This window comes from Coptis chinensis, chromosome 7 (assembly GCF_015680905.1).
Source record: "Coptis chinensis isolate HL-2020 chromosome 7, ASM1568090v1, whole genome shotgun sequence".
NCBI lineage: Eukaryota > Viridiplantae > Streptophyta > Magnoliopsida > Ranunculales > Ranunculaceae > Coptis > Coptis chinensis.
Window position 1 is genome coordinate 65,502,330 of NC_141462.1, and position 15,961 is coordinate 65,518,290.

Genomic DNA, 15,961 nt, shown 5'->3' on the forward strand with positions numbered 1-15,961 from the left:
GCCACTTTAGCGAGATAAAGGAGCAAAGGTCGGTTACTATGGACTTCCGTGATTAAAGGCCAAGTTTCAAGAAGACAAAGCCTTTCTAAAGCTCGGTCAAAAGCTGAAAAGTCGACGCGGCGTAAAACGTAAAGACACAAGTCGTGAGAACTTCCAAAGGCCGTATCTTTGGACTCAGACCTCGGAATGGGGCCTACCTTATGTCAAAACGACCGGATTGGAAAGAGCTTTCCAATGGTCCAAGCCTTGACCCAATCCGAGGAGCAGAAGTAGACGAAAAGTCTGTTGAAGCCAACTGCAGCTGAAGAGGCCTTTTTGGATCGAAGAATTGGTTTTGGGCCCGATTCTCTTCGGCCCAAAACATGGCTCCAAGCCCATGCACGATTTTTGGATCTGAATGTATAAAAACCAAAGCTTCACTCTTGGTTAATGGTAGATAGGGTAGATAGTTAAGGTAGCTAGTTAGACCTAAAACTATATAGAATTCTAGATCTAGTTTTCAGTAGAGTAATTAAGTTTAAGTTCCATTTTCAATTCTTGTTTTAGATTAAGTCTTTGAATCATTGTTCTTGATTGATTAGATAAATAAGAATAGTTATTTTTGTCAATTTCGATTCTTGTCAGTTACATTTGTGTTAGATCTGATTTCATTTATTACTTGTTATTCAATTCTTAGTTATTAATTAGATTTTAATTATTGTTTAAATTAGATTAGTAAATTTCAATTCTTTATATTATGGTTAGTTTTAATTTAATCAGAAATGATTGCGTAATGATTCTCGGCTAAACCTCCATTAGAGGGGGTTGAGAAGCCTTGATGAAAGCTTGATTCCGATTATCGTAGAGTCGTCGTAAATTCCTTTCCACTCTAGAAACGATGAGTTCACCATGAGAATGGGTTTAATCGTTCACATGCTAGTTATGAATTGGTAGGAATGCCATGTGTAATTAGGGATTAGGAGTAACCATATTGTTACTCAAGGGCGCTTCATTCAGATTACGACGATTCGTCGTTAGTAGGATTAAGTCGAAGTTAAGGTGGAATCAATCCCCTCTAACTCCTTATCATAGAATCAACGAGCATTCCCATAGTTGTTTTGATAATCGACTAGTTGCATCTTGTGGGTAGTTGCATCGTAGTCTAGTTGTCACTTCAGAAATCTCTCATTAGACTTTAGAGTTAAGAGTACTTATAATGTAAGAGAACATTAACATCTTGGAAGGGACTAGGAGTGGAACGAATCACTTCTACTCCACTATATCTCATAGGATTGAGAGTAGAAACTTTGATAAACATATAGGCACATAAGATAGTTTTAGTTTACTTACGCTTTGAGTTTCATCGCTCATTTCATAGGTAAACTATCAAATTTTATGTTTTATCATTTATCATATATGTTAAGGCAAAAAAAAACATATTTTGATACATGAACAAACAAGTTAGGGCATTTAGCTATGAATTAATGTTTAAAAACCTAAACAAACACAATAAAATATATATATATATATATATATATATATATATATATATATATATATATATATATATATATATTTTTATGACTTTAATGAATGAAGAAAATAAATTTGGGAAGATTGGAACAAAAAAAAAATCACCAAAATTGGGGAAGAACGTTCTTTGAGAAGCAAATAAGCCCCAATTGCACATAATCTTCCAAGTGAACAAGAATATGAGCTTTAAATATGTTAACAGCGATAGGGTTAGAAAGTTTTGTAGAAGTAGTCAATAGTGCGAAGAGATTGTAAGAAAAAAGGGTTTCCACTTTTCATGTTTAATATATATGGGGGTTTTGTATGGCGGACATAAGCAAAACAAATTGGGGTTTTTGGAGGGAAGAGGGGCGGGTTTCTCAATTTTAACCAAAATATTTTTAGTGGGGACAGCGGGATTGGGAGAATATACAATAACTCACATTAAAAATGAAAGTGATTTTTGGTGGGAAATATCATGTGTTTTGTCCCGATATTTAGGACGCTTCCATACCAAAATATTTTGTTTTTTTATTTACTTGACTACTCACTAGCGTGACACCTAATATTGTGTTCCTTTGTCAAATGCAATAACTCAAACTCTTTCATAGCCTTTCGGAAAAAAACGCTATCCTAGAACCGCTATCGTAGGGCATTATTATTGTAGTGAGTAAATGAAACAATCATCAACAAACATGAGGTGTGTGATAGGTGTAGCATGCTTAGAAATTTTAATACCATGAATTTTATTTGTAGATTGCAGATTAGCGATGTATCTAGAGAAATATTCAGTACATATTATAAAAGGAAAAGGTGAAGTAGGATCACCTTGACGGAGTCCCCTGATGGAAATGAATTTTCCAAAGAGATGGAGCCCCATTGAGATTAATAGAAAAGGAGGCAGTACTATACTTAAGCAAATTCTAATCCAATTAATGAATTTGTTTACAAAAACCCAATTGTTGAAGCATTTTAAAAATGAAAGACCATTCCAATTGATCAAAAGCTTTATGCACATCAAGCTTAATAGCCATGCATCCTTGTATACCTTTTTTAGTTTTTAGTTTTAAAAGAATTTCTTGAAGATTGAAGAATAGTATTGTCAGTAATTTGTCTTCGTTTTATAAAAGCATATTGGAAATGAGAGATGATTTTTTCATGAAGTAATGTTAGTCTATTAACAATAATTTTGGAGATTATTCTATATACAATATTACATGGACTTATTGGTCTAAATTTTTTATTTGGTTATGACAAATTTTTTTTTGGAATGAGAGATATATATTAGTGTTATTAAAATCTTTCATCGTAAAGAAATCATTTATGGTATTGAATAAATATATTTTTTTAATTCCCAATTATCTTGATAAAAGAGTGGAGGAACCCATATGACTGGTGCCTTTACATGGATCCATACCAAATAATGCATCATGTATATCATCTAAAGTAATATGCCTAGTAAGTAAAATATTATCATCGAGATATAATCTCTACTAGTAGTATCTCCAATAACTAACCCGACTCTTAAATTTATCCGGGGTATTTTTCTTACGCATAATACCCTTAGATGAATAATTAACTCAAAACACCCAAATAATTATTAGAAGGACTACTTAGCCTTTTTTGCTTTTGTGAATTTCTCATACCCATAGTGTCCTTAAATTAAAGTATTACTTAGGGTACTTTAAACAAGAGTAATTGGTCATTTCATGTGTTAGTGAATAAAAATACAAACTCCACACATCATTTGAATTGTACACCACTATAAATAACAACTTTAATTAGCCATTAATACCGACTTTAATTAGCCATTAGGAAATCTCTTCCTTTTTCGAACCCCCAGTTTTGCATCATTTCTTCTCAATCTTCTCCTTTTCGAATTGTGCTTCTCTCTGTTTCCCTTCTCTCTCATTGCTCTTCAAATTGGGTTTTCTCGCTTCGTCAACCCCAAAAAACAAGGGTTTCACTCGCCTATCTCTCTCAATCGGGAGGGTTTGGTATCTTTATTGACGGGGGTTTCCTAATTATAGAAAGGGGAGGTTTTAATGGAAGATCCATTTTCCCGTTAATCTCTTTTTTTGGCAGTCAGATCATTTTCCAAACCTCAACTAAAGATTGATTTAAATCTCAGAAGATTTCATTGAAATTGAAGGTACATTCTATCGATCATTCTCCATGTTTGTTAATTTTCTTTTGTTTGTTGTTGTGTTAGTTCAAAATTCTATTTTCCATTAGTTGTGGTGATTTGTTTGCTTAAAAAAATATGTTTTTTAATTTCTCATGGGTTTGATTTGTGGTGATATTTTATCCATTAATCTAGTTCGTAATTGTGACAATAGTTTCCCTATATGGGAAATGAGACTGCAATGATTTTTTCTCCTCTATGCGTTGTACATCATAAAGAAAGAGAGCAAAAAATTGATTGAATTGTTTATATGTTCTTTGGTTTTTTGTTTTTGATTTTACAGATAATATGTATGCCTAAACTATCTTTTGATCCTCTCCAGAAAAATATTTCACATCAGGTACTTTTTTAAATTTAGCACTATATTTTGGAATGAATTTGCATTCTTGATAAAATTTACTTAATTGAAGCAAGATGGGGAGTACAATGCTTTTTCACTTTGAAATTATGTCGATTGCTTTAGTATATATACATACATATAATTAATAAAAGGAAGGTTATTAGGCATGTTAGGATTAGTAGTCAAGTGAGTGGAACGAACGATCTAGGCTGGGGGGAGGGGGGTGGCCCAAAATTATATTTGGTAGGTTTCTATCTGTCCTCATTCTCTTTTCTCATCTTCTTCACAACTTCACTCTCTCTCTCTCCCCAAATGAGCCTCTTCCCCCCGCCACTACTCTCCCGTTCACGCACACCTCTCTTCACTTGCTCCCTCTCCATGACTCTCCTTAGCCTATAACCCTCCTCAACCAAATCCAACTCTCTCTCTCTCTTCCCCAATTCTCCCTCTCTCTTTTTTCTCCACCCTCCGTTCACGCCTTCACTGCATCGTAGTTATTCTAGTAGTAAAGAGAGTAGAAAAAAAAACCAACAATATGATTGCCAATATGATGTACTGATGTTGTCTTTTAATCAAAAATCCACAGGCAGATGCAACGGCTGTGAATTCGGCTTTAAGTACTTTTTGGGCCCATAGAAGTCAAAACCCTAGCCCAATCCAAATCAATAGTTTGACAAATGCTATCTGTGGTCAAAAAGAGGATTGGGCTTGTCGTACTAGCATACTCGCATGTGCATCTGTGTCGGCAGTTAATTTTCAGTTTTGTTTTGATTTAAGAATAGAAACCGTTTGGCATTTAATTTCATCAAAAATGGGAAGCGTACACGGACGTTACACGACAAGCGGTCAACGTGACAACACTCGAACACAACCCAACTCTCATTCTCGCCCTCATAAAAACCAAAACCATCCGCCAACTCAATCCACTAACACGATGACTTCGTTACCTTATGCACATGTAGATTCTAGCTTGAGAGCTCTAGCTGCTCAAGCTGAAGGGTTTGGCCGGTTAGCTATCGGTGGTCTTCATGGTCCTCTTTATCATGTCACCACTCTTGCAGGTCCTCGCTTTCAATTCACTGTTTTGATCTCAATTTTGGTTTAATTTATTTAATATTATATTGATTTTTTTTTATTGTGTAGATGATGGGCCTGGGTCGCTTCGTCAAGGGTGCCGCCAGAAAGAACCACTGTGGATTGTCTTTGAAGTTTCTGGCACCATCCATCTTTCTTCTTACTTGACTGTCTCATCCTTTAAGACGATTGATGGCCGTGGCCAGCGGATAAAATTTACTGGGAAGGGTCTAAGGCTGAAGGAATGTGAACACGTTATAATATGCAATTTGGAGTTTGAGGGTGGTAGAGGGCCTGATGTTGATGGTATTCAAATTAAACCCAACTCAAGGCACATATGGATTGACAGATGCAGCTTGCGTGATTATGAAGATGGATTAATTGATATTACTCGAGAAAGCACAGATATTACTATTTCTAGGTAAGGGAGGTTATCAGCTGTTTGCCATTAGTTAAGATTTTGACATAGTTTGATAGTCAAATTATTTTGCTTTGCGGCTTCAGATGTCACTTCTCAGGACATGACAAGACGATGCTTATAGGAGCAGACCCCAATCACGTTGGTGACAGATGCATCAGGGTGACCATTCACCATTGCTTTTTGATGGTACACGGCAGCTTACACCCCCTCGTGTAAGATATGGGAAGGTTCATTTATACAACAATTACACCAGGGATTGGGGCATATATGCTGTTTGTATCAGCGTAGATGCTCAGGTATGACGATTGTTAATTTACAATGATGCTTCTTCTCCTTGATGGAAGGTTTTGATGAATCCTTTGTATCTGTTATGCAGATATATTCGCAGTGTAATATCTATGAAGCTGGAAAGAAGAAAGGGACTTTTAAATATCTTCCAGAGAAGGTTAGTAGCTATCTTATTTAAACCTCCACATACTTAACCTTTTACCCAAGTCACATTGACACGGATACGGGGTGTCTGACACGGGACCTATATGAAGTAGGACACGGGACACAACTAATTGAAAAGAAAATTATTACAATTCTTTAGATACACCTCTATTCTTGGGCACAATACCTTCCGATGTGGCTCCTTACAAGTAAATAATTATGAAAGTGGCATATCATGGAGTTCTAAACTATGTTAATAGATTATTTCTAAGTCTTTTAGGGTATAGAAGAAACCCTAGGTTGAAATGGTATTGACATCATGTCCGTGTGTCCGACATGGATTTTTTAGAATATGAAGTGTCCATGTTACTTGGCCTTTTACTGATCCTTCAGTATGGACCTGTATTTGAATTGGTAATACTTCAGTCGTTACTCTGTTAGTGAAACAATTTTATGTTTTATGATCTTTCAGATTTTATTTTAGCGTGATTAATGTAGTTGTAGCTACATTTTCTGTATGTTTGGTCATGTGAATTTTCTTTTCTGGTCATATTTCTTTCGCATGTTTTTACTTCAAAACTTAGGCCTTAAGGTTGTGTCTAGTTGGGACTTTCATGGGCAACAAGTTTGGGGATAACCTCTGCAACTAATTCACATTGACACGGATACGCGTGTCGGTGTCCAACACGGATACGGGGTGTCTGACATGGGACCTATATGAAGTAGGACATGGGGACACAGCTAATTAGAAAAGAAAATTATTACAATTCTTTAGATACACCTCTATTCTTGGGCACAATGCCTTCCGATGCAACTCCTTACAAGTAAATAATTATGAAAGTGGCATATCATGGAGTTCTAAACTATGTTAATAAATTATTTCTAAGTCTTTTAGGGTATAGAAGAAACCCTAGGTTGAAATGGTATTGACAACGTGTCCGTGTGTCTTTTTTTGAGAATATGAAGTGTCCATGTTACTTAGCTCTGCATGTAGTTTGTAGGCCATAAGGCACTATCTAAAACTTGTTGTGCACCCAATCTCATGCCAGTGCATTTAAATTGGCATATAAACAAAGCATAGCAACTTAGACATTATTGTATCCATACGGTATGTCAATGTCATTGGACGCATTACTAAATAAGTCATACCTTGTGCTCAAGGCCTTGAAAGGCAGATTTTCATTTGCCTCAACTATAAATAGGAAATCCAAAAGAAATAAATGATGTTTTGTCAATTATTTCTTGAATCCCAGTTTGGTCCTTGTGCCTTGTCCTTCAAAAAGTTTTGTTTCCTCTCTTCCAAACCACTTTTGTGAATGGAACCTCTATGTTTGTCCAGCATTAAAGGTCTTATCTGCCTACAGAAAATTTCAGTTAAAATGTGTTAACGGAAGTGTTACTTGTGTACACCACACAAAGTGACTTGTACAATCTGACAAAAAGCTTGAGTAAAGAAAACCATCCACGTATCGATATACGTCTCAATGTGTACCAGTGTTAAGTTCTTAATATGTGATCCATGTCTTGTGTCGGATACACAGACACACGCTGACGATGACAATTTAATGTTAGATTTTTCCTGTAACTAATAAACTACAAGAATAAGAAAAGGGAGAAAAAACAAGTAAGAAACCAGGTGAGACGAGAAATATCTCATTCTTTTGTCTACTGAGGTTCGGAAACCGAGAGAAGAAGAAAGCCAAAGGAGAGAAATATCAGTCTCTCCCTATAAATCATGGGATACGGGTGGACTCCAGTAATGTTTGAAACATAAAGATAGTTATTATATTGGTCTTCAAAACAAAATAATAGGAGTTGGCAATGACAAACTGGTCTGCAATGGTTTAATCAGAGTTGGGATCAGCTAGTTTGAACACATGTTAACACAGCAGTGTCTGGGTGGTTTCAACATGCCACGCCAGACACTTCTGCACCATGTTGGATACCAACATACTCACAAAAATGTCAATGTCGAGCATAATATAAACTTTAACTGTCCATCGATACAATGTACATGGGTCGTTTGGATGAGGCAGGTCTCGAAGGACCACGACCGGCCAGGTTAAAACTGTGATTATTAGGGGGGAAGGGGGGTAAATAGAAGATATATTTGACATCTAGAATCAGCTAAAACACCACTGTAAGACACTGAACACTTCACTTTTATTTGAGTACGTTCTTATTCTGAAATCTGAATATATGAAGGGATGCGCATGTTGCTTCTCTCCTGCTACTTTGAAATATACAATGTTCTCTTGGTATTTAACCTACAGTTTCATTGAAGTAGTTAATATTTTGTTGCATGACCAGGCAGCAGACAAAGAAGAGGTTTCATCTGGTTGGGTCATATCTGAAGGGGATTTATACTTGAATGGAGCTCAAGCTTGTTTGCCTAAGGAAGCTATAAAGGATTGCACATTCCATCCAAGTGAATTCTATCCAACATGGACAACTGAAGCTCCTTCGGAGTCTCTGAAAGAAGTTCTTCGGCATTGTACAGGATGGCAGTCTATTCCTAGGCCAGCAGAGAAGACCGTCATTGCCTGACAAACTTCATAAGTATCTCTACACATACATCGTTATTTTCTTTTTAATTCCCTATAATAGATATTATCTTAAGCACTAAGATACTGTTTCAGTATATGAACATCGGCAATATGGAAAGTTAACTAAGGAGTCCTTTATAACGGGCATTAGGACTTGGGATGTGTGTGGTCCTCCAGTGTAAAGTTGGTGTATCATGTCATGTAAGTGAGTTTCTCTCTCGCATTGTATCCTCTTTACATCCTAATCAATAAATTTTACTTACCAAAAAAAAAAAAAAACCATCGGCAATATGGAGAGTGACTAACTCATATTGTACTTAAGGAAATTTGTAATAAATAAAGAATAAAAGAAATAATATTCTAGACTTCGTGATACTATTGTCAAATAATCTTGCAAAGGTCAGTTCAATGGAGTATGGTACAAGGTTTTGTTCTGCTAATACAATGTAGAACTAGTGTTCCTGAGTTTCAAAAGTTATTTTTTAATGACAGCATCGAGACGCCAGCCTGAAGAATCTGCTTATTAAATTATCATCAAGGTCGTATCAAAAAATCTATTTAGACTCCCTTAATAAACTTCCTAGGACTCTATATCTTAGGTAGCATCCAAATTATATTTCTCTTTCCAAAAATCAAAAAACAAAAATAGAAACAAATAAAGAATTAATAACTTACCCAATCAAATAACTCAAACCCAAAATAGTAACAAATAAATAACAAAAAAATTAATTATATTTCCACAAAACAAGAAAAAAAAAAAAAAAAACAAGGCCCAAAAAAAAGTTGGGGCGCCTTAAAAAATTCACCTTCCTCATTCTCAATCCTCTCTCTTTTTTTCTTCTCACAAAATTCACTTTTCATCACTTTACTTTAATTTATATTAATTTAAAATGGTTATTTATCTATTAACTTGAACAAATAGTTCATATGTATGGTGTATATAAATGTCAAAAAGGTATGATGATTTGTTTCGAACTTGGGCGCCCAATTCAATTTTTTTTGGGTGTTGAGGTTTATTCTTTCTTTATTTGTTTGATTTTGTTTGTGGAAATATAGGTATTTTTTTTTAAATTTGTTACTATTTTTTGTATTAGCTATTAAATTAGGTAAGTTATTTATAATTAATGTGTTTATATGTTTGTTTTTTTGAATTTTGGAAAGAGATAATAGGATTTGATGTCCCACGTAGGAAATAGAGTCCCAAGGGAGTTATAGATAGAGTCTGAGTAGAACTACTCCCAGTCGTATGTTACCCAGACCACCCTGTATGTTACCCAGACCAACCTGCATAATTTTCCGTCCAAGACCCATGTATCTAGGATTAGTTTTGTTTTCTTTGATTAATCCATGCCATGCGGGTTTAGATCTTCTGCTTCTCGCTGCTTCGTAGGCTCGTTTCTTTTTCCAGAAATATAATATTTTAGATTTTACCTTCCAATAGCAGTGTTGCATACTAAATTAACAAGCAGTTCTGTGTTGCACTGTTGCAGACTGAAAAACAATGATTACATACAGATCACATGAAAAAGAATCACCAAATGCACCAAGAAGTTTCTCCATACTTTTCCTCGGGAATTTTCAAAATCTTCTATAGATACTGAATGTTCATAACCACTCAAATCCCTTTTTCCCCAAACCTCCCAGAGCTTCACCAGTAGCCTTCCATAGTACTCGTCTCAATCAGACTCTTTACCAGGTTCAGATTTTTCACTACATTCAAATTCTTCACCATATTCAGATTCTTCATCAGTAAACGTATTGTGCTCTGTAACAAACTTTAAACTGCTTTCTTTCAGAAACAATAAGAAGCAATGGTTTTTATCTCCGCTTGGTATCCATGAACCATTTATATCTGATCAAGGAATTGTTTTGCCCATTGAGGCGGAATCCAATCACAATCGCCATACCGTAGTAGTAGTAGACTAGTAGAACTGGAGGCAAAGTAGGCAAGTAAGGCCCCAGATTGGTGACGACGGATGCCATTAAATGGGTTGGCGATGTCCGACATCAGATACAATAAGGAGTGCTGAATATTCCTCAGATAGGGAAATCTGTATTGGGTTGAGCGGCTGCTGCAGATGAAGATGTGTAGATGAAAAGATGAAGGGAAAAGAAACCTGTTATGTATGTGCGTATATGGTAGTAGTTGCTAAAAAAAAAGGACGTAGATCATTTTGTAATTCTTAGTCACGTTCTATTGGTTTCCTACATTTTAGGCATTAGTAGTGTAAGAAGGAATTAGTGGTTAGCTGTTGAAGTAGTGTTGCTAGGCTTTATGTAATGATTTGTAATCAACATTCAAGATAGGATTTGAAAATTGTTATTTGAAGCAGACTAGCTTGTTTCTGTAGTGGTCAAAGGATTCTCAATAAGCCTTACTTTTATGTGTTTTGGATACAATCACTTCATGATTGTATCAAGTGGTATCGGGGCGGTTCGGTCGTTGGAGCTTGGGAATGGAACAGAAGATTATAAAGTTGGAGATTGCAATAAACTCTCTTGCTTGCTAGATGTCAACAACAAACTATGGCAAAGCTTAATGAGTTATGTGTTCGTGTCGAAGAATGGTGTGCACAATTCTATAATCTCTATAGTTTTCCATCCATAGAGATTCTATCTCCGTTAGAGCATTGTGTTGAAACTATTGAGAAGTCGATTCCAGCACTGTCACAACCTATTGGTACGACAGAAGCGAAAATTTCCATGAACGATTCATCATCAAATATTGTTAATTACAGGGCGCAACAACTTGATGACACTTTGAATGAAAGGGATTTGCGCAAGCAAAAGCTTGAAGTCAATGTAATTATGCCGATAGTTCTCACGTATGCCAAGCAAATGCTAACATGAAAAGATCCTTCCAAGTTCCAACCATGTTGACACTTTTGCTGGCAATAAAACTACGGTGCTACCTCTTCATGCTTTCAAAGTCCGCTATGGAGAATTGCATGGTGGACGGAAAAATTCAATGTTGGAGTTCATGATTCTTATTGTGTGGAGTGCTTCCCAAGAAATAATCGAGTATGGGAATGACAAATATGGTGCACCCATTCGAGCTTTGTGTCGCTTGTGGATCGAGGAAGAAAGATTATACTTTCAACCTTGAGGACAAGGTTGTTTTCAAGGGGAAGGGAGTTGTTATGTATGTGGGTACATGGTAGTAGTTGCTAAAAAAAAATGATGTAGTTCATTTTGTAGTTGTTAGTCACGTTCAATTGGTTTCTTACATTTTAGGCATTAGTAGTGTAAGTGGGAATTAGTGGTTAGTTATTGAAGTAGTGTTGCTAGGCTTTATATAATGATTTGTAATCAACATTCAAGGTAGGAAATGAAAATTGTTATTTGAAGCAGACTTGTTTCTGTAGAGGTCAAAGGTTCTTCAATACGTCTTAGTTTTATGTGTTTTCGATACAATCACTTTAAGATTGTATCAAAACCAATGATATATGACGATGGAGAGTAATGACGTTAGTTATTGGTCTTCTTACTATTGATGAAGATTTGAGCAGAGGCTAATGAAGAGAGACGAAGGCGAGAGTTTTCATGATTCCGACTGTCATAGTTGCTATAGCACGTAGCCAAGTTTACGAAGTAAGATTCTAGGGATACTAAGGAGAGGAGAACGTACATAATGGTTTGGGTACGTAATTGATGCTGGAAGACTATTTTAAAATAAGCATATTATTGAGAAAAAATAAGTCCAAAGACTGTCACTCTTTTAGCAGATATAAAATTATATTGAGGCCCAAAATTTAACTTCTATTGTAGAATTGATTTATCTTCTCCTTTAGCTCCAAAGAAACTTCTTGTAGACTTTCATTTCTTCAACTTTGTTCATGTTTCAACTTTCAACGTCTATTCTTTTTGAAAAGGCTCGAAATGTCTATTTTGTTGGACTCGAGATCTGTACAACCGGGTACAGAGATCATCTCTGTAACCGTGTTATCTCGCCGTTGATCCAAATCCAAGATGTATGTGTGCGCCTTGATACCTATGTGTGTACTCCGAGATGTGTGTGTGCGCGCCGAAATATGAGATGTGTGTGTGTGTCGTACACTGTACCCGGTTATAGAGAAACCGGACTCTATTTTGTTAGTGTCGTCCAAGTTTCATTATGATTTGTGGAAAAAGCTTAAATGATAGCAAGATCACATCACATATATATATTAGCTCTCTTTTTTAGTAAAAGAAGAGACTTAAACACTTTTCAAAAAGCCGTATATTGACTATATCTTACTTGTCATCACATCTATGCAGAAGGACGAGCTCAGTCAAGCCGTCAAGGTTACAATAGGTGTGTCACTGATTTTTTGTCATTTTGCCCCATATGTTTATGTTACTCTGCTCTTCTAGTATTCTTCCGACGGACTAATTAAGTTTCAAATTTTCTGCTTTTCTATATATAATTCACAAAATGAAAAGTCTAATTGTCATGTTGCTCATAACTCATAGGCTCTTCAATGCAACCAAGTTGGTATCCATTTGCTCACAAAAAAAAAAGTTGGTATCCATTCACAACATCTCAGTTATTGGAAAAGGTTTGCTTACATAGTGACGAAAATTCTCTATTTTTATTAGTGTCGTCCAAGTTTCATTCATAGTGGCGAAAATTTGAGAAGATTGTTACAGTTTTCAACCTTTGTATATAAAATGATGCAGAAACTTCTGTCTCAGTTATTCTCCAAAGTTTCACTATCAGTATCTTAACAAAAGTTCTAAAAATCATTGACGTAGCTGGAGAAAAATGAAAATATATACATATAAAACTAGTAATTGAATTCATCAAAATTTTCGGATATCATACCTAGCTTCCTCAGTTCTTTACATAATAACTCAGTATAAGTCATATACTCAAACTCAATATATAATTACATTACAATGTTACATACTGATTCGCTACTTTAGGTGAGGGACATCCAATCCTTGATCAAAATGTTGCATGTCCACGTACCCTAACATCAGAAACTCGGAGTGTATTCAGGAGCATCATATCACATGCTTATTTGGCTTGTACTTTATTTTAGAACTAACCCAATGCATATCTGATATGCTCAAATCCGATATATTACTGAAAACCATCATATCGGTAATTTCGTATCAGCGAGCCGACATAGGCGACAAGTCACCATGAGTAGAAGAAGTGGACGACGAAGAAGAAGAAACCGAAACACTATTCTCATAAAACAAACCCGATATTTGGTTCGTCAACTCATCAGGAGTAAATTTAATAACATTCCGCGAATGTTTCAGCAAAACCCGATATTTCTCATAAAACTGTGTATAAGCCGGTACGATATTTTTACAAACCGAAACTTCAATCACGTCTCTAAGCTTACTATCCGGTACGACCCATGATGACTGTGTCCGATATGTTGTTTCAAAAGCAGAATTGAATTTCTTGAAATGAGACTTCACTTCTTCTAAAGAAATATCAACAATTTGCTTTTCAGGTAATGCTGATAACACTTTGCTCCATCCAACTTTCTCATAATTGACACATACTGTTTCACTTTCATTTCATGCTTTGCCATCCAATCTTCACCGAGTATGTAACGTAGATTACTTCCACGAACTTTCGTTAGGACGAAATTCAGATTATTTGCTAAGAAAAGATACGAAAGAGATATTGTCTTTGTAGAACTCAACTTTCATGTCGAGTTTACATAGAAGAACAAGAACTAACCATGCGAATCGGACTGACAAAGGAGAAGGTGGGTTGTCGTCCGCTCCATGACCATCGAAGTAAGATTCCGGCAATGGGGATTGTATCTGTAAAGGCCAGTCCGCGAAGATGTCCCAAAGAATGACATTGTAGTCAGAGAGGATAGATAAATAGTTCATCACGTATCGAGTGAGAGGATGTACTGAACCACCATGAATCCTTGATTTTGAAGAGTCTTTGTTTATTACAGATTCGAACTCGATTACCATGGAACGAATAGTGTCCGATAACTGGGTAAGTGATGCAAGAGCTCGCGACTTGACAACAGAAGCTGATTCTGATGAGAAGATAGATTCAATCTCTGGCCAGACATTAGAGAGTGTATTATAGAGATCGAATAGGCGAAAAACTCTATCTGGCAACTTCTTGATCCTTGTAGAGACTTTTTTAGGAAAACCAAAGAGAATGATAGCACCTTCTTTAGAGATATCTGCAAAACAAGATTGCCTAATTGAATCAGAAGACGAGAAGACATGATCGCAGAGAACTCTTTCGCCATAGAAGAGTGTTTTGACTGCGATATTTGCCGCATTCAACCACTTCTTGATTTTAAGCTCTAGAACTGCCCAGTCCATTTTACGAATCTGATAAGAAGAAAATTGCTCGATCCCAAGACGATATAGTCCTTCATCGATAATAGATTTTCGTATAATCTTGTAGACTTTCACGCATTCTTTGCCATAACCAGAAGAAATCATACAATCTGCAATGGACTTGATATCAGCCATAGCGACAGCCGACACTTGTTCAACTTCCGAGATAGAATTTCCGGCAACTTGAATCTCATCTTCGGATCCGTCATCATAATCAGAAACAATAGACCTCGATCCTTCACTACCTTTTGATCTTTCAGACGCATGAGAACTTCTTCCAGAAATCGATTCTGGATCAAGATGGTCCCTATTGGTAGAAAGAATATGGTAAAATTCCTTCTCCATTCTTTTCATTGCAATTTGCATTAAAATTTGAGCTCGAACTAGCTTGTCCGACTTCGAATCCTCGAATAACAAGTAATTCATAGCTCTTTTGTAAATCTCTAATACAAGCTATAAAATCCTTAGCTTCTCTTCTGTTTTCTTGAAAGAGATAAGTGACGTTGGAGTATATTGAAGTATCTGGATTCCACTTGTTTATCATTTCTTCCGCGACAATCAAAGAATCACTGATCATTCTTTCAGAAAAGGTGTACACTGGAGAGGATAACCGACTCTTCCTAGTAGGAGTTGATGGACTCGATTTTGTTAATGTTGATTGTGAGTGGAAGAACACACTTCGCATTCCTTTTCTCGGCATTTTTCCAATAGCCAAAACTGGGTTTTTTGTGAAGAGGTGAAAAAGGAAGAGGAGAAAATGATTAGTTGGTTGTTTTGTATGAGAAGGGAGCTGAGGCCTGAGGGGGAGTTGGTTGTGAGTTGGGTGGACGTACTGCTTTTATTTAGTTTTTCAGTTTCAGATTTGTTTAGAAGGCTAATGAGTTCTGTTCTATTTATAGACCAACAATACTGAAACAGTGGATGGAAAAACTGGTCAAATGAAAGATTTGCTTTCAGTGTGACGTCTGCCAACGTGTAAGCCATCCAAGTAACTTGCGTGGAATTTGACAATCCACTTGGTAAATGTTTCCTATGACAAGAGTTAGTTCCTTGGGCGAGGAACTATTGACTTTATGGTCTTTTTTATTTTATTGGGCAATTTTCTCTCGAAAATTCATTTCTCCGTGTAGGGCGGGCTGTTCTCAGTCCGGTTTCGG

At 36.1% G+C, this 15,961-nt stretch overlaps 2 pseudogenes across 2 annotated transcripts; one reads left to right on the forward strand and one right to left on the reverse strand.

The window, feature by feature from the left end:
* Positions 1 to 4,766: 4,766 nt before the first annotated feature.
* On the forward strand, positions 4,767 to 8,862 carry LOC147488432 (putative pectate lyase 4; annotated as a pseudogene). Its single transcript, XR_015200971.1, has 5 exons — positions 4,767 to 5,077; positions 5,160 to 5,511; positions 5,595 to 5,807; positions 5,888 to 5,956; positions 8,254 to 8,862. The product of XR_015200971.1 is annotated as a putative pectate lyase 4 (transcript).
* A 4,382-nt stretch (positions 8,863 to 13,244) lies between these two features.
* On the reverse strand, positions 13,245 to 15,682 carry LOC147488433 (exocyst complex component EXO70H1 pseudogene; annotated as a pseudogene). Its single transcript, XR_015200970.1, has one exon. The product of XR_015200970.1 is annotated as an exocyst complex component EXO70H1 pseudogene (transcript).
* Positions 15,683 to 15,961: the final 279 nt, after the last annotated feature.